Below are 23,068 nucleotides of genomic sequence, written 5' to 3'. Positions count from 1 at the left end.
ATTGAGTCTCTGAACTTGAATGCAGGGTTAGAGTTAGAGCGTTTTGCCCTGGAGGTAGAAGTCCTTTGATGAACCTGTCTCTTTGATAAAGACCTGCAGGGATTGGCAGTGAGATTGTTTCGGTAGAGAATGGTCCAGTAATTGAAGAGTCAGTGCTCCTTAGTATATGAAAATTGTTCTTTAAAACAGGGAAGACACGAAAATCCATATGCACAATCTAAATGAGTCTGTATTCAGCTTTATAAGTATGCACCGGACGCCAGTAGAAAACCGGAACACTCTCTCAGGATGCGGTTAGGGCCAAGCAGAATCTCATTAGGGACAGCTTCAAAGATCAGTTCCTCGTGTCCATAAAAACAAGTGTAAATTATCTGGTGCACGCCTGCTGTTAGCAGTTGCGGTGTTGCATTATGCATGATTCAAGATTGCACCGAGGAGACAGAGGCTGCGCCAAGCTTCGTAGGTTGTGCTGAGTTCCACGGTGTGTATGTGGCAATTGCTCCACCCACATTTATTTATTTATTTATTTGGTTGGTTGCTGAGATCTACATTTTGGAAATTTATGGATGTGTTTCATTGCACGGAGGGTGCCATATATAACCTGCCCCTATATTTTTGATAAATTGAAGTCAGTTCAGAGAAGCATGATAAGGTTCTGAAGTGTTTATATAAGCCACCAATCCGCTCAGATTTATGTATCTTGTTTTCTCACCTATGGAGCCAAATTAGGGGTCTACAAAAGGCTGCCTGGGCACATAGGGTTGGGTGTATTTGCTTCCGTCATTCCCTCCCTCTTTTTGGTCTCTTGTTTCGATTTTTAAAATGAGGTGTGAATGCTCAGTAGGATGAGAAAATGTAGTGAGCTTTAACATGTAAGGCATCAGTAAATAGGTTTGGAATGTATGCGTAGGGTGTGGATATACTCACAAGCATTGTTACATGAGAAGGTAGGGAAGTAACAGTGTCTGCCGTATAAGCACATGGAACCATACTACCAAAGCCAAATGTTGATATTCCTCTCACTGTCTGTGTAATTTGGGGGAGGGGAGTCAGTTATTTAGTCTCTCTGAGGGGAAAAATTGGCACCTCTCTCAAACAGCTGTTGCTTGCAAAGGTTAAATGGTTCATTTATGTAGCGTACTTAAATTCCCTGGAGACATAGGATGCGCTATAGAGGTGCTTGTTCGTGATGATGTTAGTAGTAGTGGAGTAGTAGTTGTAGCAGTAGCCAGAGTGGTGGTAGAAGGTAGAAGACTTTCCGGTGCAGCCAGGCCTGACTAGGTGTGGAACAGCTGGAGCCTGGGTGCACAGTTGAAATGTGTGCTGGAGTAGGCATACAAAGTGAAGTCAGAGCAGGTAATTCAGGAAACCACCACTTCAGGCTCCACTAGGAGGTTCCACTAAATAGAAAATATTGAATAGGTGTGTCCTCTTCTGGGCCAGATAGCCCAAGCAGGTAATTGTGGCATTTTGGGAAGAGGTTAATAAGTAGCAAGAAGGATACATCTTTTTCCTAACTGGAGTCAAAGAAAGTGCTTATAGCATCTTTTATTTCTCAAAACCTATTCCAGCACCAAAAAGCATATGGGAAAGATACAAAAAGAATAGCATTACATAGACTCATTTGATTTTCTTCTTTTTTCTTTCCTTTAAAAATATTATTATTATTTTAGATTTATTTATTTTTCTTGGAAAGTCAGATTTACAGAGAGAAAGACCTTCCATCCGCGGGTTTACTCCCCAAGTGGCCGCAAATGTCAGAGCTGAGTTGATCTGAAGCCAGGAGCCCTACAGGAGCTTCTTCTAGGTCTCCCATGTGGGTGTAGAATCCCAAGGCTTTGGGTTGTTCTCCACTGCTTTCCTAGGCCACAAGCAGGGAGCCAGAAGGGAAGCAGAGCAGCCGGATAAAGAATGGATGCCCATGGTCCTGACATGATAGCATTACGGCTAAAGTCCTTGCTTTGTACACACAGGGATGCCACATGGGCGCTGGTTCTGATCCCAGTGGCCCCGCTTCCTATCCAGCTCCCAACTTGTGGCCTGGGAAAGCAGTTGAGGATGGCCTAAATCTTTGGGACCCTGCACCCACGTGGGAGACATGGAAGAAGCTCTGGGCTCCTGGCTTCGGGTTTGCTCAGCTCCAGCTGTTGCGGCTGCTTGGGGAGTGAATTATCGGATGAAAAATCCTCCTCTCTTTTCTCCTCCTCTCTGTATATCTGCCTTCCCAATAAAAATAAATAAATCTTAAAAAGAAAATAAAATTGGTGTCCATATGGTTTCCCAGCACATGCAAGGCGAGCTCTTTAGCCACTAGGCTACCATGCTGGACCCGACTCACATGATTTAAATACACAAATGTTACGCATCTGTGACCTCTATTTTGAAATTTACATTTGTCAGTGTAGGGAGGAATAACTACTAATCTAACAAAATCAATTTCTATATTGTAAGTTTCATGAAGGACAGAATTAATGCTGGCTGACCTGGACTCTTCTGTGATATCCAAGTACTTGATAATTAAAAGCATCTTCCATAAATAAAGAGTCTTCATTATGTATTTATTTTATCATTTTTATCTCAGAATGAATTTGTTTTGAAAACGACATCTCTCTGTCCTCTTTAGAGTCATCTCTGCTACTAATGTGTGTGCCCCGACACTAATTAGCTGTGCTCCTTGCTTGCTTCAGTGTTTTTGCTTGGAATCTGCTGTAAATGCCAGGCACTAACCAATATGTTGAGAATGGGTTGTTGGCAACGCTCGTGTTTTGGCATTAAGTGATTGAGGCTGCATTTGGGCTTTTGCAGTCCTCTGATGGCTTTGCTTGAAAATTGGAAGCGCAGTCTGAAGTTCTTGTGTATGGGATAAAACTGCTTCTTCAGGGTCTTAGGAACCGCCAGCAGGAGAGAAAGGATATGAACAAGGAGTAGAATATTTGACGGAATGTTGATATCACTAAAAATGTTACAATCAGTGAACCAATACATATTTATTGGAAGGGGCATGGAGGGCAGAGTTCATGGTTTTGTGCTAGATAAATAAATTGTTATTGATTAACAAATGAATACATGAGTGCCTTCTTAGGTTCGGCAGTCAAAATAAGTAAGAACCATAAACCCTCTGGCCTTAGTATGCTGTGCAGATCATGTCTATTGAGAGAATCTGCAGCTTTTGACCTAAGTAAAATTTGACAAAACAATCACGTTTTAATAATAGCATAGCAAGTTTTCATATGTGTGCTGTAAGAAAATTAGTAAGTACATGACATGGTGGGTGAAAGTGGTGAGAGGTTGAGAGACACGATGAAGGTCACGTGCTACTGCTAGTTTTCACTATGGTTTGTCTCTTTATGATGCTTTAATGGCTGCAACTGCCCAAGAACCTTACAGTTTGGGACAGACATTAAATGGTTACTGAGTTGGAGGAGAGAACTTTTTCAAGAATTAGACAATAAGCTTTTGTGGAACATCTGACTTAGTTTACCAACGTTATTTCCTAGATTTTCCCCTTGGTGTGTATACCAGGATAGTCAAAAGGTCTTTAGACTTGATTCTTTTCCCAAAAATGAAAAAACGTAGGCTTCCCATGAAGGTAGAATGAACTGGAACGGTTACTTCTGTTTTGGAGAATCACATTTTACTTTGAAGACTTTTTACTGCTGTTACTATTCTGGTGTCCCCTGCATCCTTGTGAGGATCTGTCAGCATCTCCTGGCCTTCTGGACTCTACAAAACAACCGTCATTCCCCACTCAGTGATTGTGCACACTGGATGTGGGAGTTGAGAAGTGTGCAGCCATATGCTGTAGGCTTAGATGATGATTTGCATTCCAGGCAAATTGCATGGCTTCTGGCCCATTGCTTGCACTGGTTGGAGATGAGCAAACCTATATCTCACAAGGTTTTTTTCCATTTGGAGATATGAAAATGGAAGATTGGGTGTTTCAACCCAATATTTTTTTTTAAAGTTCACTATGAACATAGTTTTAAGATGATTATGGTGGAATACTGCTACTCACAGGTAAATCAAAGTCCATTTTTTAAGAGTATACTCGTGTTTATTCATCTTGAAAGCAGAACAGAGGACTGGGGAGGGAAATTTTCTGGTTCCTGGTTCACTCCCTAAATGCTTAGGGCAGGCCAAATTCAGGATCCAGGAACTTCATCCAGGTCTCCCATGTGGGTGGCAGAGATCCAAGTACTTGAAGTATCCATTGCTTCTCGGGTGCCTAACAGAAAGCTGGACTGTAGGCAGACAGAAGTGGGACTCTGTACATTCTCTTCCACATGGAGTGAAGGTGACTAAGGTGGGTTAACCTGCTGTGCTGCCGGACAAACCCCTGAAATCTCTAATTTTTCAGAAGTTTGCAGAGGTCACTTTTGGAAATGATGTGTCTGGTGAAAAATGAAAGGTTGATATGCAAGTCCTAGGTTATAGCTAGAAAGAAGTACAGAATTCTAGGTCTCTAAATCAAGTATCATCAAGTGACTATAGATAATGTAAAATATGTTCCTCCAGCAAAAGAAAGTCCTAGGAGACAGAATTTTGAATGATTTATCTATAAACAACAGGCAAATGCTAGAATGGATAAATTTACGTACCCAGACTGTATATTAGACATTATGTTCGTGTAACAAAACAATAAATAAAATCACACAAAATGCACAATTTTTATATTTGTTGAACATTTTCAATTAAAATTTTTTAAGTTTTAAGAAGCGGTGCTATTGTCCTTTTTTGAAAGGTAGTTATTGCTAAGTATATTTGGTGTTTGCATTACTTAGTCACTGTTGAAGTATGTCTTCTTTCAGTAGGCTTGACAAACTCTGTGGCCACAAATCACTCTACAAGGAGCATTTGTAGCTGCATATATTTTTTCTCTTGGAAAATGCTATGCAGCAGGTGTTTGGTATCATATTGAACTTCTTTTGGTAGCTGGACCCAAGATGACTTTGGCCATTATCCTTTTTGCCTAGGGTTCTGCAGATCCAGCTGTCTGTAGGGCTGTAGCTAAATGCTTTGGATGCTGGCAGCAAGACTGGCAGCTGGAAATTGGTTCAGTTGCTGCTGGTGAGTCAGTAGTACCTGTTAGATTTCTAAACACTGAGGCGCACAAGAGGGAGGATTCTTCCAGCCGTTTTTCGGGAAGTTCAGAGATGGCATCTGGCAGCAACTCTCACATTTAGTTGAAACTGTTGAATATCGCTTTCAGTTGAACTGCTGAACTTCATAAGAGGAAAATTATCTAATCAAGGCTGTAGTTTTGGTGATGATTAAAAATAGCAGCTCTGGAATACTAAGACTTTGACTTACTAAGCAGACAAGTTCATAAAATATGCATCGTGAAGATTCCCACTAGTGAATATATTGGTTGCAGCAATCTTCATTTCAATGCAGAAATTATATGCCTGTATTTCCTAGGGACAGACATTTTTTTGTGTGTTCACATGTAAAAAAAGGGAAAGTTGAAAGTTGAAGGTAGATGACAGTGCTTACCACATACGCTCGGCCATCCGAAAAACAAATAAAACACTGGGCATGTTTGCATGTGGGTTGAGCACCTCAAATAACAGTTGCTTCCACAGCTGACCTTGTTTTCAATTGAGGGCATGGAGAAGCCACATTAGTAAGCATATTGGGTCAACCCAAGGTTCATGTAACATCATTTTTCTTTCTAAGGAGATGAAAAGGTCTTTAGCTAGATTGTTTTCTTTTTGCACCTCACCGGGTAGGGGGTAGCATGATTTTTGCATGACTACAGATCTGCTCTACAAATAAGCACATTCAGTCTTTTGTTTAAAATGTAATCAGCAAGATTGCATTTGCATTGCTTGTAAGTGAATCACATAAGTGAAATTACATCCTCTGCATCTCATTTGGTATCATAAAATGTTATGGGATGCAGGCTGTTTTTCTCCAAGTAAAGTGTCTTGAGTTAGTATTAGAATGCTTGCTTTCATTTTCCTTTGTGACCAAATTTGTTGCATTCTGCAGAGCTAAGGCTCATATTTTCACGCACGTTAGTTGCTAGAGAAACACTTGTTCCGGCCTCCGAAATGAGCTACGATATTGGTTCAGTAGGGGGTAAATGGGAGTTTTAAGTCTATCTCTCGTTGTATAGCAAGTCATTGCTAATCACTTTCTGTTGCCTGTGAGAGCTTCTGCTTACTAAGAGTAAATGCGATTCAGTGTTCCTTGGAAGCACGAACCAATCTGAAGCTTTTCAGGCAGTTGGCTACAGAAAATGTTTTGCATAATTTAAAAAGTTAGCCCTTTTTTTAGTGACTGTTATGAAATACGTTTCTTAATTAGCTCTTTTGAAAGGCTTCCTCAAGGCAGAGGATTCCAAAGTCCTTTTGAGGTTCCCCTACCAATTTTCTTTAAAGTAAATAATTTAGCACAACAATAATAATTGCCAACCTCAGAAGTCAGTGATTTCAGTGACAAATGAGACTGCCCTGTTCGTAAATTGTTGCCCCTCTCCACTGAGATTTTCCTAATTCATTAATCTTTCAGATGGAAGTCAAAGCAAAGGTGTAAGTTCTTAGACACCCTGTTCCAATGTGGTTACCTACCAAGTCTCTGTTTTTAACAGCATTATTAAAAAAATCTAAAAGGCCACAGGCAGCTAACACACTGATTATACCATTTGCTTAAATGTGAAAACTGTTTTCCAAAAGTCAAAATCGTACACCAACACAATGTGGGTACTTGAGAACACATGACATCGTTGAATTTTGAAAGCAGTATTAAAAACCTACCTCACTGAGTTTGAATAGTGTTACAAAATAAGGAGAAATAAATGTAATGAATGGTAAATTAAAATATAAGGGTAGAGATTTTTTTTTCTTTTAAAAGATAATGTGAAGAATTCTAAATTAAAATGAAAGCTTTCTAAATTGTTTACAGTTTTTGCTTAATAATACTGGAAGGGAATTCAGTTTTCTGTTTTTATGTTATTTATAAATACGTCAAAATCATTTCATAAAAAAAGGAAGCAGTGTAATGTATTTTTAATTAAGACACTTTTGGGCCTGGTGGCGTGGCCTAGCAGCTAAAGTCCTCCTCGCATAGAACGTGCCAGGATCCCATATGGGCGCCGGTTCTAATCCCAGCAGCTCCACTTTCCATCCAGCTCCCTGCTTGTGGCCTGGGAAAGCAGTCAAGGATGGCCCAATGCCTTGGGACCCTGCACCTGTGTGGGAGAACTGGAAGAAGTTCTGGCTCTTGGCTTCAGATCGGCACAGCACTGGCCATTGTGGTCACTTGTGGAGTGAATTAGTGGACAGAAGATCTTTCTCTCTGTCTCTCCTCCTCTCTGTATATCTGACTTTGTCATGCAAATAAATAAATCTTTAAAAACAAATTAAGACACCTTTAGTTCAAGAATACCGTCCAAATATAGAAATGTTCATGTTTACTGTTTGAGGTAGCAAATTTCTACAAAGCAAAATATCTGTGTGACTAGTGTCAGTAGTGGTTTTACGCAGTTTTTTTTTTTTTTAAAGACATGTATCTTTATTGGAAAGACAGATTTACAGAGAGGAGAGACAGAGAAAGACCTTCCCTCTGCGAGTTTACTCTCCAACTGGCTGCACTGGTCAGTTGAACTGATCTGAAATCATGAGTTAGGAACTTCTGGGTCTCCCACACAGGTGCAGGATCCAGAGCTTTTGACCCATCCTCTGCTGCTTTGTAGGCCACGAGTGCTCAATGGGAAGTGGAGCACCTGGGATACGAACCAGTGATCATATGGAATCATGCCATTATCAAGGGGAGGCTTAACTAACTGAGCCCAATTTTATGTAGTCTTATAGATCATTTTATTTTAGGTTGCAAAATAGTATCATAGAATCATAAAAACAGTAGGTATTTTTGCAGTCTACAATTCTTGTTAATAAAAATTGAAGCCACCTTTGTTACCATTGCTTTATAAAATTAGTTTACAAGGAGGATAATTATCCAAATTGCAATCCCTATGGACTCCCAAGCGTCTCTCCACAGCACGCTGCTCCAGGATGTGAGACAACTGTCATTTTCCTTTAAATTGCTCTCCTAGGCATATTTCTCACTGCTAGTCATTTATGATTTCCTGAAAACTCCTCTCTGCAATTTGAAAAATTATCTTGATAATATTTCTAAATTGTTGACCTCCTTAAGTTAAAACATGTTTTTTTTTCTAGTTCTAAAGATATCTTTATCTTCTATTCCATAGGTCACTATTTTCTCATTGAAAAACATTAGGCATTCATATCCCACTTCAAATGAGCTGCTGCCCTTTGAAACTAGGTTCTATCTCTGGCTGTAATTGTCCAAATCAGAGCACCAGGTTTGCTAGCTATTTGAAAAAACTTACTTGGGACTGTAAAATATTTTTGGGTTTTCAATTTTTTCTTTTTAATTTTCTTTGTGTTACCAAGCTAAGATAAAAGAAGAAAGGGAGGGAGAGAGTATGAAAGGAAGGAGGGGAGGAAAGAAACAGAGGGAAAGAAAGGGAGGAAGAAAAGGAAGTAAGGGGAGAGAAGAAAGAAAAAATAAAAGAAACAAATAAATCTTTTGTAAATATAATTTACAGAATGATGTATAAGAAAAAAAGCTGGGAATAGCTTTGAGACAAAACAATATAGGATGAACCTAAAAACTGAATCTAAAAAAATTTTTTTTTGATGTGCAGTTGCATGTTACCGGTCAGAATCAGTTTCTTCTCTTTTTAAATACAGTTATAAAAATAAATAATTAAGGGTATAAGGAATGTGTGTGTGTTCTCCTTGGTGTTGTTATTCCTTATTCCTCAGTATCAACACTGCTGAGCTGCGAAATGACCTCTTTTGAAGCCAGTTCATGGACATTTGAGGAAAGATTTCTCTGTTTTTGAGCCAGAGAAATTATGTTCATTTATACCATCCTAGTAAAAAAAACAAAACAAAACAAAACAAAACAACGTGAGTTCCAGGTCAGTATAGCCTAGAAATAAAATTCACTGTTGAGTTCTCATATTTGGCTTTCACACTGTGGTCAGCAGCCCCTTAGACTCAACAGGCTTAATGTTTTCTTTGATTAGATCCGTCATAGTTATAGCCACAAGTTCTCATATTACTAATTCTTGTAACACATAAGCATGACTAGAGTAACCTCCTACTTATTCACCAAAAAATTAGACTGACTACAGAAAAGCTGACCTAAGAATTGATCTAAACAACCCATATTTTCAGAGGAAGTATGGACTATTGAGCACAGACACTGAAATTGTACATTCTGTTGTGGAGTGTGACATGATGGTTGATGAAGTGCTTACTAATTGGTTGCTTACGAAATAGCTTATCTTAAAGCTAATTATAAAATTATAAAAATTATTGGGAAATTATTATGGGAAAGTAACAAACGTAATATACTGTTTGGCAGTATATTTTTAACTAGAGAAGAACGTTTCCAAATGAACATGACTTATGGCTTTGTTTATTATTGCTTCAGTTAATTCAGAGATAGAACTCTCATCTGTGGATTCACTGCCCAAATACCTGAAGTGGTTGGGGCTGGGCCAGGTCAGATCCGGAGCCAGAAACCTAATAAGGGTCTCTGAGTGAGTTATAGAGAACCAACCAATGGAGTTATCCCTGCTACCTCCCACGTGTGCATTATTAGAAACCTGGAATTGGAAGTGGAGCTGAGACATGAACCCAGATCCTGCAATACAAAATGTGGACATCTCAACCAGTCACTTAACTTCTAGGCCAAATGCCCACTCTCTACTATAGCTCTGGGTTTTTATGCTATTTTGAAAGATCATTACTTGTCTTGATCTAATATCTGCTCTCGGTTGATAATTAGTTACATTGACACATTTCCAAAAGAATATTAAATTCTTATATTTCATAATGTACAAAACTGTAAAAGAAAAAAGTTTAAATTAGTACCTCGAGGTTTTATTCCTAGGCTTTTTGTCTTAACTTCATTAAACACTGCTTTTGGGAACAGCCCTCATCTTCTGTATTGTAAGGCATACACCCCAAGTTAGAACAAGGAAGCTAGCTTTAAAAAGACTAGTCAGCCCAAGAAAAAAAAAATCACAGAGTAACATTAATGTTATTATGGTCATTTATTATACTAAATGTAAATTGCCTTAATATATTGTCCTATTTTTCAGCAAAACTTTTTACAAGTAGGTTATTCTCTCTCTCTTTTTAATTTGGAAGGCAGAGTGCCAGAGAGAGAGAGAAAAAGAGAGAGAGATTGATTCTATATCTGTTGATTAATTCCCCAAATGTCCACAATAGTTGGTGTTGGACCCAGCCAAAATCAGGGGACAGAAATTTCATCAATCTCTGACACCAAAGTTTGCATGAAACTTGCTAGTTTGTCAAGAAGGCAGTGACAGATCCATGGATATTAAGGATGAGTTTTTCACTTTTCTTTTCCAAAACAATGCTCATGATAAAATCATGTGGAGTCATGAAGAAGCATGAAGTAAATACAATCCAGACCCACAAACATTTTGCAATAATTCCACTGACTGAGACTCTATAAAAGCATGGCTTATGATGACTTCTTTGTACAAAGGGAAACATGGATATGGAGGAATTAATTATCCAAAGACTGGGGAATGACATGAAGAAAAAACTGGATTGAGAAACAAGTTGTGTAGATCAAAGTTTCCTCTTGTAATATGAGCCAGCTGATTGTTAGAGCAGTCTCAAAGATCTTTGCATTTTTACGCATTCTGAATATTTCAGATAAAGTTTTGTCAAATTCCTAGGGTTAGTTCCTGCACTTTCCACTCACAAGGTGCAGAGATTGGTTGATAATATGGGAGATTTCTCTATGGAGACATTTTACACGTGGGAAAATTCAAGACTATTAACTTACTCACTTAACACCCAATTCTGAGTGGAAAAAATTTAACAAGGTTTTCTCAACATTGAAGTGTACTTGGAGACCTGTGGAAGAAAGGAATATTCTCAAAGGACATGTTAACAATGGAAATATTAAATAAAGATGTAGTGTTCTGGCCCTGTACTGCCTGGAATGAATAATTTTCTGCCCATGGGGATGTATTAGAGCTATTTTTTTGCATTGACTCCTGGGTAAGTTCACCCAAGGAGCATGTGAATGATGCCCGAGAGAATTTGGACCTGGGAGCCTCTAACTGTCAGCATTGCTGCTGACTCATGGTTTGATGCCAACATCAGAGTCTCCTTTTCCTCTCTATTAGATAAAAAGTGTGTCCCTAAAACTTTTCTCTTGTTAAAAATAAGTGAATTTATGTATTGTTTCATTTCACTGATCGAAAGAGAGTGGTAATATTGAGGTGGTATTTGGACTAATTTGCCTTCAAGTAGCATGAATTATGGTTGGGTAAACAGTTCAGAGACTCTAGACAGAAATTGTTTCTATTGGGAGGAAGAAAAAAAATACTAAAATACAAACCGACAAGCAAACAGCAACAATGAAAAAAAAAAAACCAAAAAAGTTTAGGTGGAGAAGAACTGTTTGTCTAGTTACACAGATCATGAAAAATTGAGAATTCTGCTGCTGAATAAAGTGGCATCTGGGAAGTAGCAGAGAAAGTGGAGTGGTCTAGACCAGCTAGGCTGGGGAATCCTGGAAACTGTCTGCTTTTTGACGCTATAGATGCTGCAAATTTAGAAAGGAGAAAAGATTGAATGTGTGGAGCTCTGCTGTAGTAAACTGAGCAATGCAGGGGCAGCAGATGCTGGGAGGCTTACGTGAAGGCGTGTAGGGGATTCTTCTTGCAGAGGGGAACGTGGTAGCAGACCTTGAAGAGATAGTCTGGAGTATCAACATAGGAATTTTGAAGCGTATGAATACTTAAAGAATGGAAGCAGTAGGTAGGTTATTCTTTCAGGGTGCAAGAGAGGTCGTGCCAGACAAGTCTAGGATGTACTAGGGAGTCTTTATTAACCAAGCTTGGTGGTGACAGGACCCAATAGAAATTAGCAAATGACAAGTCTATGTGGCAATCCAATCTGATGTGAAACCCTGAGAACAAATGGTCGTTACCGTGAAACCTATCTGTTACACTGAAGACCTATGTCACAGCTTCCCCAACAATGTAAATTATCCTAAAAGACATACAGCAAACAATCTAGACACACAAAGATGCAGACATTCACCTTTTCCTGGCTTCTCTGTCCATATTCCATGGCAGGTGTGGCTTTCAAGCTTGTGACCCTGAACTAGCTGCTGCGCTCACAACAGTTATTTTGGTACAAAAATACTTGAGATCTATGTATAGTTCTTTTTTTTTTCGTAATATTCATTTTCCATGAACTTTTTGAAGATCTCTTGTAGGAGCCTAGCCTTTAACAGCAAAGACACATGATTGTAGTCTCTGGAATTTTGGTATGATGTCAAAACTTTGTAATAGGAAGAAGGCTATCTGTAATAGGCAGAGGCTATCTGTCTACAGTGGAAATTCTGGAAATCAGAGGTTAATGTCAAATGATTTACCACTGGGATGCTGGAGACCTTGGTTTTTAGGATTTTCTGAATGCTACTTGAAGTCAAGGCCAGTTCAAGAGTAGTGGACATAAAACTGTAATGCTTCAGGGTAGAATGCTGGCATGGGAGCAGGGAGCAGAGAACTCAGCTGTTCTGTTGTTGGAAATGCACTGAGTCCCTGCAGGGCTCTAAATTGGGAAGGCTGCCTCAAGAAAAGCCAGCAGGTCCAGAAGCTTTTCCCCCAGCTTGTGGTTTGCTCATAGTGAACAAAACAAGCAGTGGAAATGAATCAACCTACTTCTCTTTCTTTCTTCCTTCCTTCCTTCCTTCCTTCCTTCCTTCCTTCCTTCCTTCCTTCCTTTCTTTCTTTCTTTCTTTCTTTCTTTCTTTCTTTCTTTCTTTCTTTCTTTCTTTCTTTCTTTCTTTCTTTCTTTCTTTCTTTCTTTCTAGGTTTATTTATTTTCATTGGGAAGGCAGACTTACAGAGAGGAGAGAGAAAGATCTTCCGTCTGCTGGCTCACTACCCAAATGACCACAACGGCGGCTTTGGGCTATCTTCCACTGCTTTCCCATGGCATAAGCATCGAGCTGGATTGGAAGTGAGCAGCTGGGACACAAACCAGCACCCATACGGGATTCCAGTGTTCTTAAGGGGTATATTAACCAATTGAGTCATCATGGAGGAGCCAGTGGTGATCCTAATTCTACAGTCTCTAGGCCTTTGACCTTATGTTTATGCTTATTTACAGTTGTGCTATCTGACTCCTTGAAAGAGTCGTTCTTCTTGCAATACATACTTTTGGTGCTGTCATTAGTGAGGTAGGGATGGTGCTTGTAGTTGCAGATAACATATGTAGTACTCAGAAAGCCTTTTGGCTTGGCTGTTTATTCCTTCTTCATGAGGCTTGCCTCAGAATTCTAGCTCAGCTTATTAAAAAGGCTGTTTTTACAAATTTGCTTATCATGATTTTCAACTTGAACTAAGTCCTTTTCTCTTTTTGAATTTTTTTCTAATTACGACAGTTTCAAAATTCTGGCTGTGGTGCCTAGAAAATTTATAAATGCCATCTTCACTGCTTAACTGGTAACCTTCTCTAGCAAAAATCCATGTTTGTTTGTTATAATGCAAGTTGTTTCTTCGGGCTATGCTACAATTTCTGAATTGAAATTTGGATCTTAAGGTGGTGATTTGGCATAAGCATGAAGGTGCTGAGTGAACCTTGATAACTGTGCTTTATGACTTTGATGTCACATTCTGCGTCCATAAGCAACCTCTACATTGTTTTTCCTCCTAACTCTTGCCCTATTATTTTTTCCTGAAAAAAATACAATGAACATGATATATCACTTAAAAAGTGGATTTTAAAGTGAATTTGGTGGCAAATGATGTTGTGTGGTGAGGGAACAGTGATTTGAGGAGATTAACTTTGTAGGAGAAGAGGAGAGAACGTATCAGGCATCTGTGCTCTTGGTTTGCATTGGAACAGTGACTTCAAAGGTGGGAGGTGTGTTTGCTCTTCCCTGCTCTCACTCTGAGTGGCCAGGGCTGTAGAGAAGATTATTTTATTTGTCTTAGAGGAGTTGCTGTAATTGTTGACCAGAATTGCTGGCATTTGGGGTTCACACATCACGGGACTCATGGTCTGCTGGCATTTGAAGAGCAGGACCCACGCTGTTTCTCACCTACGGTGAGAAGTTCTGTATCTAGTTCCACAAATGGCCTGGTTCAGGACCCCAGGCAGCCTCCATTGTTAGGACTGTGCATCTAAAATCTTTGTATGACATGACAGCTTAAAAGCCTTTTGGGGGAGTTCTGCAAAGGGTGGCGGTTGAAGGAATTATGACAAAACTAAGCCATGAAATATCCCGCAGATAGTGAAAGCTCCATAATAAGTACTCAGTAACACCGAAAATGCTGATGTTATGATGGCTTAAGTGGAGGGAAAAAAATTAAGAACAGATTATAAAATCTTGAATGCAGGGCAGTCTCAATTATGTAATGCAAAACAAAAAGAGAGATGACACCAAAATATTACTAATAGTTCTTTGAACTCTGAATTTTACTAAGGTTAATTATTCCTAACTTTAGTGCATATATGTCTCATAATTATAAGAGTATATAACTTTTTTGTAGAAAAAAAGTAATTCTAATTTTGGGAAAGTTCTTTGTGAATCTGGGCAGTTCTATTGTTCTTACCATCTTGGTTTCTTGGATCACTGCTGGTTGAATGAATTAGCACATTGCATTTTATAAAATAACACCTATTTGAGTCGAGCACTGAAGTGATGTACAAGCTTTGACAGTTTTAATAGTATCAGGTGAATGATAATTTTAAGAGATGCATTTGACTTATGAGTTGCAAAGTGGGGAGTCCTTTCCCAGGTCAGGTGCCAGATGCTTTATTATCTGTTTGTATGAGGCCTACATACAGAACACTTCATCAAGAGAGGTTCTCATACTTTGTTGACCTGGTGAAATCAGGGCAGTCTTGAGGAATTTTACAGATACAGAAATCACAGAAAAGCAGCAACCGTTAGAAATGGCTGTTGGTCCCTTGCACTGTGTTCACTGATTCTCAGCCTTCCTTCAGAGCATCCTTATGACGGATTCTTTATGTAAACATGAGAAAACTGTATATAAGTTGGGAAAACTAAAGCACAAGATTTACTAACTTGCCCATATTCCAGAAGTTGTCATTTTGGGTATTTGGGATCTAAATCTATGTTGTTGGTCTCCAGAACTTGCTATGCTCATAAAGTTTTCTGGGGAGTCTAGTAAAGTTCCTGCTGGAATTTATATTAACCATCTGTTTTTCTTTTAAATGAAATAAGAAACAGAAGCCAATGATATTTGGAACAGTAAAAACACCTGATAAAAGATAGCACTTAGAATTTTTAGAGCATTTTCTTTTCAACCATATTAAAACTATGTGGCTCAAACTAGGATTTCAAAAGTTTCTGAAATATTTAAAAGTGACTTGTTTGAAATATGTAAAAACTTTTGTTTTGTCAGGTTAGTGTTAAGTATAGAAACGCATTGGACTTTCGGGCAGTATAGTAGCGAATAAATCCACAGGTCAAAGAGACTGCCTTTAAGTAGGGTTTCACCATTTACTGCATTTTTGACTCTGGGGAAATCATTTAACCTCATTAGCCTAGTATTTCCCATCTGCAAAATGGGATTAATAGTATCAAGTTTATTAGGATTCTTGCAAGAAGTATTTGCAGTTATGTTCATAAGGTACTTGGCACAGAGCCCAAGTCATGGCCTTAGCATTCGCTGATGGTGGTGATTATTGTCATTCCTGAGAGTTGGGGAGCCTGGAGTCTGTGTATGGCTGTGTTGCTACTGTTAACCATGATGATAGGCTCCAAGGGGAATAATAAGAGTGCCCATTTTACCTGTAAATTGAATATGGGATGAAATACATATGCAACAGCTTTTAAACAAGTGTGAAGGCCTCTGTCCGTGTACCTGATCAATTTGGAAGGACACAGAGGCAACTGGATGCCCCTGCCCAGAAATCCAGTTTGCATAGAATTAGTTGAGTGGGTGCCATTCAGTGACAAGTAAAGAAAAGCTTTCACAAGGAGAGCTAGTAACACTATTCACGGATTTTTCTGATTTGTGGTCTCTCATCAACAAAGGGCCAACCCTGACTTGGACTGATGGAGAATCTAATCGCATCTTTTCCCAGACTGTGCCTTTTGGTTAATAAATCTGTCTGGGGTTTACCCCCTTCTCATGGGGGTGAGAAAAGGATAGAAAGAGCCCGTTTTCTCAACCCTGAAAGCTGTGGAAGCATCAGGGTAGCCATGTGTATGTGTATGTGTGTGTGAACTTGTGATTCTAAAAATTATCTACACCTTAAATCACCACTAGTGTTCAGTGAAGTTTTGCTTTGGCAAACTCACATCACATCAAAATTCCTGGCTACTCTCACATCCTGTCTACAGAACTGTATTGGGATAGCTGACCAGCCCTAGGTCCTGTACCAACATCTAACAGTCAGGACAAATGAAGAGAAATTGTATTCGAGTCCTGTTGCACTTACTGATGGATTCAAGATTCTCAACGTGTTTCCCTACCAAAGGTGGCGGGGTGACGGGGCAGAATAAGGCTTTGGCAGCAAAGGCTGTTTGGTGACTCGCTTTATTAATCTTTGCAGTCACTGCTTCTAACATCACCATTCACTCCAGATTCTGACAGCAATCACCTAGTGCCCACAGAAGAGTATTAGGTCCAGTGCTAATCAAATTTAATCTGCTTTTCTACAGTGGACTTCTGGGGCATTGCATATTATATGATGAGTCTTCAGCACTGTCTATTGGGTAAATCTGAAGTCTTGGTTGGTTGAAGCTAACTTTCTTATTCTTAGTCTTACTATTGTTATTTTAAAGAGCTAGTGAAAAGGGGGCTAATTTGAACTTCACATGCGCTCCTGGCCACCTCTCCTCAAAAGATGATTTAAAAACAGGCAATGAGCCAGAGATTTTCCAAGGGTAACTTTCTCGACATGGAAGAGAAAAATTATTGCCGTGCCCTTTAGCTAAGTACACTCACTGCAGCATTTATGGATAGCAGAGACCAAGTGTTCACCTCTTTGGGAGGAGGAAAACTTGAAACAGCCATAAGGGTCGGAGCTGGAATGACATCTGATAGTAAGACACAGGAAGTACCTGTAAGGGTTTGTTTTGTTTTTTAAGTTATGTGGCTGCCAAAAAGCCAAAGTTGACTAACCTCTTTTCCCTCTTAACCATCATTGCTCCAGGAGAGAGATAGCTTACGTTCCAAAGACCTCTGTAAGCCTCCACAATATGCCATTTTGCAAAGTGCATGCCTAGAGTGTAACATTCATGTGAGTGCAGGCAGGAGTGAAAAGAAACAGACAGAATTATGCAAATATGGTGGAGGAAGTCTTTTTAGTAAACTTTTAGTAAATGTTGACACACAGCTGTGCTTGAAGTTTATCCCCTTTCCAAAGTACCCAGCACTACTGTTCACTCTAACAACACAGGTGCTAACATTGAAACCACACAGAGATCAGCAAGACCCCTGTGTGAGGATGACATATTGTTCCTTCTTTTTCACTGTACCCTATAAAAGTATACAAGTGTTACATGTTAACAAAAAATTAAAATTTCCAGGAAATTGGCTAATTTGAAATAGAAACTATGAAATTGTAATTGGAGACCAGTAATGTAGAAACGACATATGACCAGGGACAGAAAGAAAGTGGACGAACCTGGTTATACTGGATTTAGTGTATGACTTTCAAGTATGGGTAGGGTGATGGAGTCTTGTGTGGATGGGTACACACTGACTTGCACTTACTCTCAAAGTGAGTTGTGTCGAGTTTGATCTGTGTAAGACGTGATCTGTACCTTGGGCTCATTCTCATCTAACACAGTTTTGTTAGTTATAAAGTTTTGAATAAACTATCTACTCGGCCTTGAAGGATTACTGAGCCACTTGAGTAGCTATAACTGTGTTTAGGATGATCTTATGTCCAAAGTAAAAATTAGTGCCTGGATGCATTCCTACTTGGTTGTAGTGTACCCTTAACACAAGTTCACAGAGAGAAGAAGTAAAAACTTTAACCAAGTTAAGAAAATTTAGAACACGTGACAATGTGTTGTTCTCCACATACTCACGTGAGAGACCCAGAAGTTCTTGTCTCCTGGCTTCTGTTGTGGCCACTTTGGGAGTGAACCACTGATGAAAGGTCATTCTCTCCTTCTCTCTGTAAATCTGCCTTTGCAGTAAAAAATAAATAAGTCTTAAAAAAAAAGAAAAGGAATGTGTTTGTTCTGTTTACCATCCTGTAAATGTGGCACTTTGACTTGCCTTCTTTGACATTTTCCTATCTCACTTCTCTTTCCTTTTCTGTCGAATGCCATTATGATGGTTCTCTGGTGAACTGTTACACTTCCTAGACCCAAGTAAAGACACCCCTTTTGTGGAGACTTCTCTATCCCAAATAGTACTAAATCCATCAGGATTTCTTACAAATCAAACTTAATAATGGTGACTGAGACTTGAGCACTTGATATGCAGTAGGGCCTTTTCAAAACAAATTTTAGCTTATTTTGCACTGCTATAACTGACTACAGATGAAGTAATTTACAATGAAAAATAAATTATCATTCTTCCGAGGCAAGGAATCCCGGTGTCAAGGAGCAGACATCAGGTGAGGCCCATCTTGTTGTGTCATTCTGTGCTGGAAGCTAACAGGGTAAGAGAGAAGTGGTTGATTTTCTTTTTAATAACAAACACTCTGGTGCTAAGAAAACCAGTATTGTGGTGTTGACATTGATCCATTTTTTTTTCATCTTATGACACAGTTTCATAGGCTCTGGGATTCCCCCAATCCCTCCAAAAAGCGCCCCCCCCACTATTGGATTCCTCCATATTGTTATAGTAGTACAGTTCACATCCAGTCATGAGTGGACCATGCAGAGAGTCCAGCATCTTATTGTCCAGATAAATTGAACAGTTTCATTGGTATACCATCCCTGGTCTGAAAGTAGAACTGGCAGAATATCATCCCCTCCAATGAAAAGCCACTACACAACTTCAACAACAAATTACAACACCATGAAGTTAATTGACATGGTATTGAGTTACCAGTATGTTAGAAAATGTAAGTTCTTAACCACATCCTGTGACTACTTTATTGACATTTCAATTTTAGTTTATACACAACCAGCTGCTATACACCTTAAAATGGTTGTAGGGTACTATTCAGCTGTCTTGTGTATATTTTCATTTTCACATTTAGCAGCTTATAGTATTCAAGCATGATTTTTACTGAACTTGGAGAATTTTAGCATAGTCCAAACAGGTTTATAACTCTAACAAGGCATATGTTAACAACTGAGGCACAGAACAGTTTTAGGAGGGGTGTGCAGAAAAATCTTCAATACCTTAGTGAGGAGTAACTAATCTTTGTGTCCTACCTAGTAAGGTATATGTGAGTCCAAGCTGACTGATTCCTGTTTGTTCTAAGCTTTCCTTATTGGTCCCTGTCTATATGATGTATTTTTTGGAGAGTTCCAGAGCAACACTGATGGTCATTGCAAGAGAGGGTAGAGAGCCAAAGTTGGAAGTAAGGACCAGAGAAAGCTCCTCTTCTGAGTTCTGAAGGAAGTTTACTGTTCTTCTGTTTCTGAAGACTGTTCAGGGCTCCTGGCTGTTGTTCCAATTACGTTAGATCCTGTGAGGAAGGATCTGGGCTTCTTCCATCCCATGTGGGAGGTCCAACAAGGAATGGATGTCCTCAGAGTTCTCGGCCTACGTGGACACTCCAATTCCTAGCAGTCTCCTTGGCAGTTGTGATGTAGTCCTTGGTGCCCATACTGATAGTCCTTGGTGAGGATCCAGGAGTGCCCAGGGTTGGGATACAAGCCTCCTCCTGTCGCCCTGCTCCACTCTGGGGTTCCCAGCTCTGTGCATATGACCTCCTGTTAAAAGGATGTCAGGATCGCTCTTGGATCCCACTGTATGTCTTTATAATTATTGCTAATGTCTAATGCAGATTCGAGTCTGCTGTCTGTAAGTTACCTGTTACACTCTTGATAGGTTACACTTAACGTCAAAAATATGGAACGCTTCATGAATATGCTTGTCATCCTTGCACAAGGGCCTTGTTAATCTTCTCTGTATCATTCCAATTTTAGTATATGTGCTGCCAAAGTGAGCATGACATTGATTCATTAATGAGAGTAGAGACATCACAACTCTTAAATGCCCCAGCCTTCAACTTTGTTGTATTAAGGATTAAGTTTCTAACACATGAACCTTGTGGGGGTGCAGTGGATAATACAATAGTAACTTCATACATATCACTTTATGGAGCACAAGTACTATAATTGGATGAGATAACTAAAGCTTAGAGAGATTTAATAATTTGTCCTTGGTTTCCTACCCTGGAAAATTGCAGGACAATGGTCCAAGGCACGTCTTATTAGTCTTTTAAGTGACCTAAAAGTGATGATACCCTAATCATTTTGTCCTTTTTCAATATATATACATAGTGATATAATTTATGACAACATAATTATAGGCTCTTGATTATATTTTGGTATGTGTGTTGTCCCAAGTGAAAATCTGAGGCTCAAGAAATCAGAATTGACATCTTAATAACTTCTATAAAAATGGTATTTTAAAAAATGTTAATTTTCATACAGATTCAAAATGAACACCTGTCAAATGTTTATATATCTACATAATGAAAGAAGGAATTGAAGAAGTTGCTATAGGTTTATAGGAAAACCACACGTGCATATGAGACAAAGGAGTGCTAAGGTGAATTTACAAGTGGGTAAAATCGAACAGGAGTCCATTGAACTGCCACTGAACAGAATTCGTTCATATCTGCACAAAAGGTTCATTTGGATAGCTTTTAGTTTACAAGTGACACATTTGTAAATTGTTATCACTTTCTTTCAGGGATTGGGTCATTCCCAGAAGCTCCAGCTTTCCATCAAAAGGATGTGTGCTGCCTGGTCTTAAGAAAATCATTGCATAGCAGAGAATATACACTTGTGTTTCAAACAGACCAGGGTACAAACCCAAACTCCCCAGCAAATGTGTGTGCTTAAGCTAATCTTGGAGGAGAGTATAAGAAAGCACACATACACATGCACAGAGACTTTGAAAGAAGTAAAGATACTGATTTTGTACTATCCTGGGCCCATAAGATATGTGCCCTGCCAAATAGTGTTAGTAAGTAGAGACCTTATGAATAGAGCTAACATATAGTTATTTCTAAACTAATGTTTGTTGAATGACTGAGTCAGGACTGGACAAAGTTTTTTCTTAGAAGGAGTTTGGATAGACCACTCCAAAATATGCCACTTTGGCATATTGATTATTTTGAGCTGAGCCACTTAGAAAACAGCAAATGCTGTGAGAGTTTCCTCTGACTCTCACCTATCTGCATAAAGATCATTCCTCCATGAGGAACGTGAGGAAGTCAGCTGTCATCAGTTTACTCCCTGGGACTTTTGTCAATCAGAGAAGACAGAGTCTTCTTACCAGGGCCAAGTCTAGAAGTTGACAACATTCCCAGAAAAATTTTGTAGCAAACTACTATGTCTCTCATCCATTCTTCTAAGCCCATTCATCTTTCCTAGAATTATTTACTATTTTGTATTGCCTATAGTCCTACCCACATCCGTTTCCCTATGAAAATGGCTTGTAAGCGCCTGAGTTTACCACTTTTCCAGTTTTCACTCCCCCATCCGTCTTACAAACTACATTTCAAATGTCCAAGTCATAATTGTTTTAGCCCTTGCAGTGTAGATGATGTTTGGTACAACTGTGAAACTCTGCTGGTTTATTTGAAAATAGCCATAAAAATATTGAAACAAGTGAGAGTAGTTATGTTCAGCATGTTACACAAGCAAACATAGGGTCAGGTCTTGTCTATGATTTGCTGACTCATAGACTAAATGAATAATATGGGTTATTCAGAAGTTTAAGGAAGAGAATGAACTATCTTATCTCTTAGAAGACCTTAGCAATGTTACTCAATAGAAACATGGGCAGAGTTGGGCTGATGTTCATGAGAAACTTAACACAACATTATACATTTCCTTTTGTAATTCGCTTAAATAAATTGACTTCTGGAATTTTAGTCAGGCATAGATTTGGTATTTTTCTTAACCACTTATTAATTTGGTGATCATGGACACAAAGCTTATCATGTTACAACTTGAATGCAGACCCTGAGAGGTCATGGGAGAACAAATCATGAAATGATTCTATCCAGGTAGTGTTTATTTTAAGAGGGAAGAACTTTTATGGCTTTTCAGATGTGTGTAATCTAGGGAATTTTTATGACTGATTGATGGAGCAACTTTTCTGACAGGGGATAAAGAGTTTGGGCAGGATAGATTTTTATTAACATGAAGCAATCTCAAGAAAAACAAGTGTTAAGTCCAAAAATTATTTTATTGCATTGGTTTTGATAAATCAATGAATACCATCATGCTAAGCACTCTTATGAACCAGCATTTATCTTGAAATGTACTATTTCCAACTCCTTTTTGCTGTAGATTTTACTGAATCTTGGAAAATAAGTCTATCAACTCAACAGAAAGTTCGAAAGAGAACACAGACCTTGAAAACCCAACTTAAATACAAGCACTTTAAAAACCACTTAGTCATGCAAATATGAAGTTACTGATTCTTCTGATAAGCACAATTAACTAAACAATGTAGTCCATTAACAACTACATGGGAAAAATTAAGCTTTGGAAAGCTTGGTTTTCATGAAGAAGGTAGAGAAAGAACTGCCTCTCATTTCACTTTTTTTTTTAATAGTTAAAAAAAGGCTCATATTATAATCTGCTGGAGCCAACATTTTTAGAACCCACACACAACATTAAAACAAATAGTAAGTGCTCATGATGGCCCTCAGTGTTCTTTCTACTGGGCTGAACTGGAGGATAGTGTGCAGAGTTTGAAAACGATCCATCTTTTGTTTGTCAATTTGCTAAGTGTCATTGATTTTAAAACTGTGTGCCACGTTAGACCAGATCTGCTCTTAGGTGTGTTTTGCGTGGTGGAAGAGGACAAAGTATGAGGTTAAACTGAAGAGAAGAG

General features: G+C 38.9%; 1 protein-coding gene and 1 non-coding gene across 3 annotated transcripts in view; one reads left to right on the top strand and one right to left on the bottom strand.

Annotated features, from left to right (window-relative positions):
• The window catches only part of MPPED2 (metallophosphoesterase domain containing 2), a 183,071-nt gene that overhangs the window by 19,609 nt on the left and 140,394 nt on the right, over positions 1-23,068 (top strand). The window lies entirely within an intron of this gene.
• LOC121156584 lies at positions 20,054-20,160 on the bottom strand. The gene has a single exon (XR_005883888.1). It is a non-coding gene; the product is annotated as a U6 spliceosomal RNA (small nuclear RNA).

The sequence above is a fragment of the Ochotona curzoniae genome, unplaced genomic scaffold (genome assembly GCF_017591425.1).
Source record: "Ochotona curzoniae isolate NIBS_2020 unplaced genomic scaffold, NIBS_Ocur_1.0 contig_3432, whole genome shotgun sequence".
Classification (NCBI taxonomy): domain Eukaryota; kingdom Metazoa; phylum Chordata; class Mammalia; order Lagomorpha; family Ochotonidae; genus Ochotona; species Ochotona curzoniae.
The sequence above is the reverse complement of the archived record's forward strand: the minus strand, read 5'-3'. Positions and strand labels throughout refer to the sequence as shown.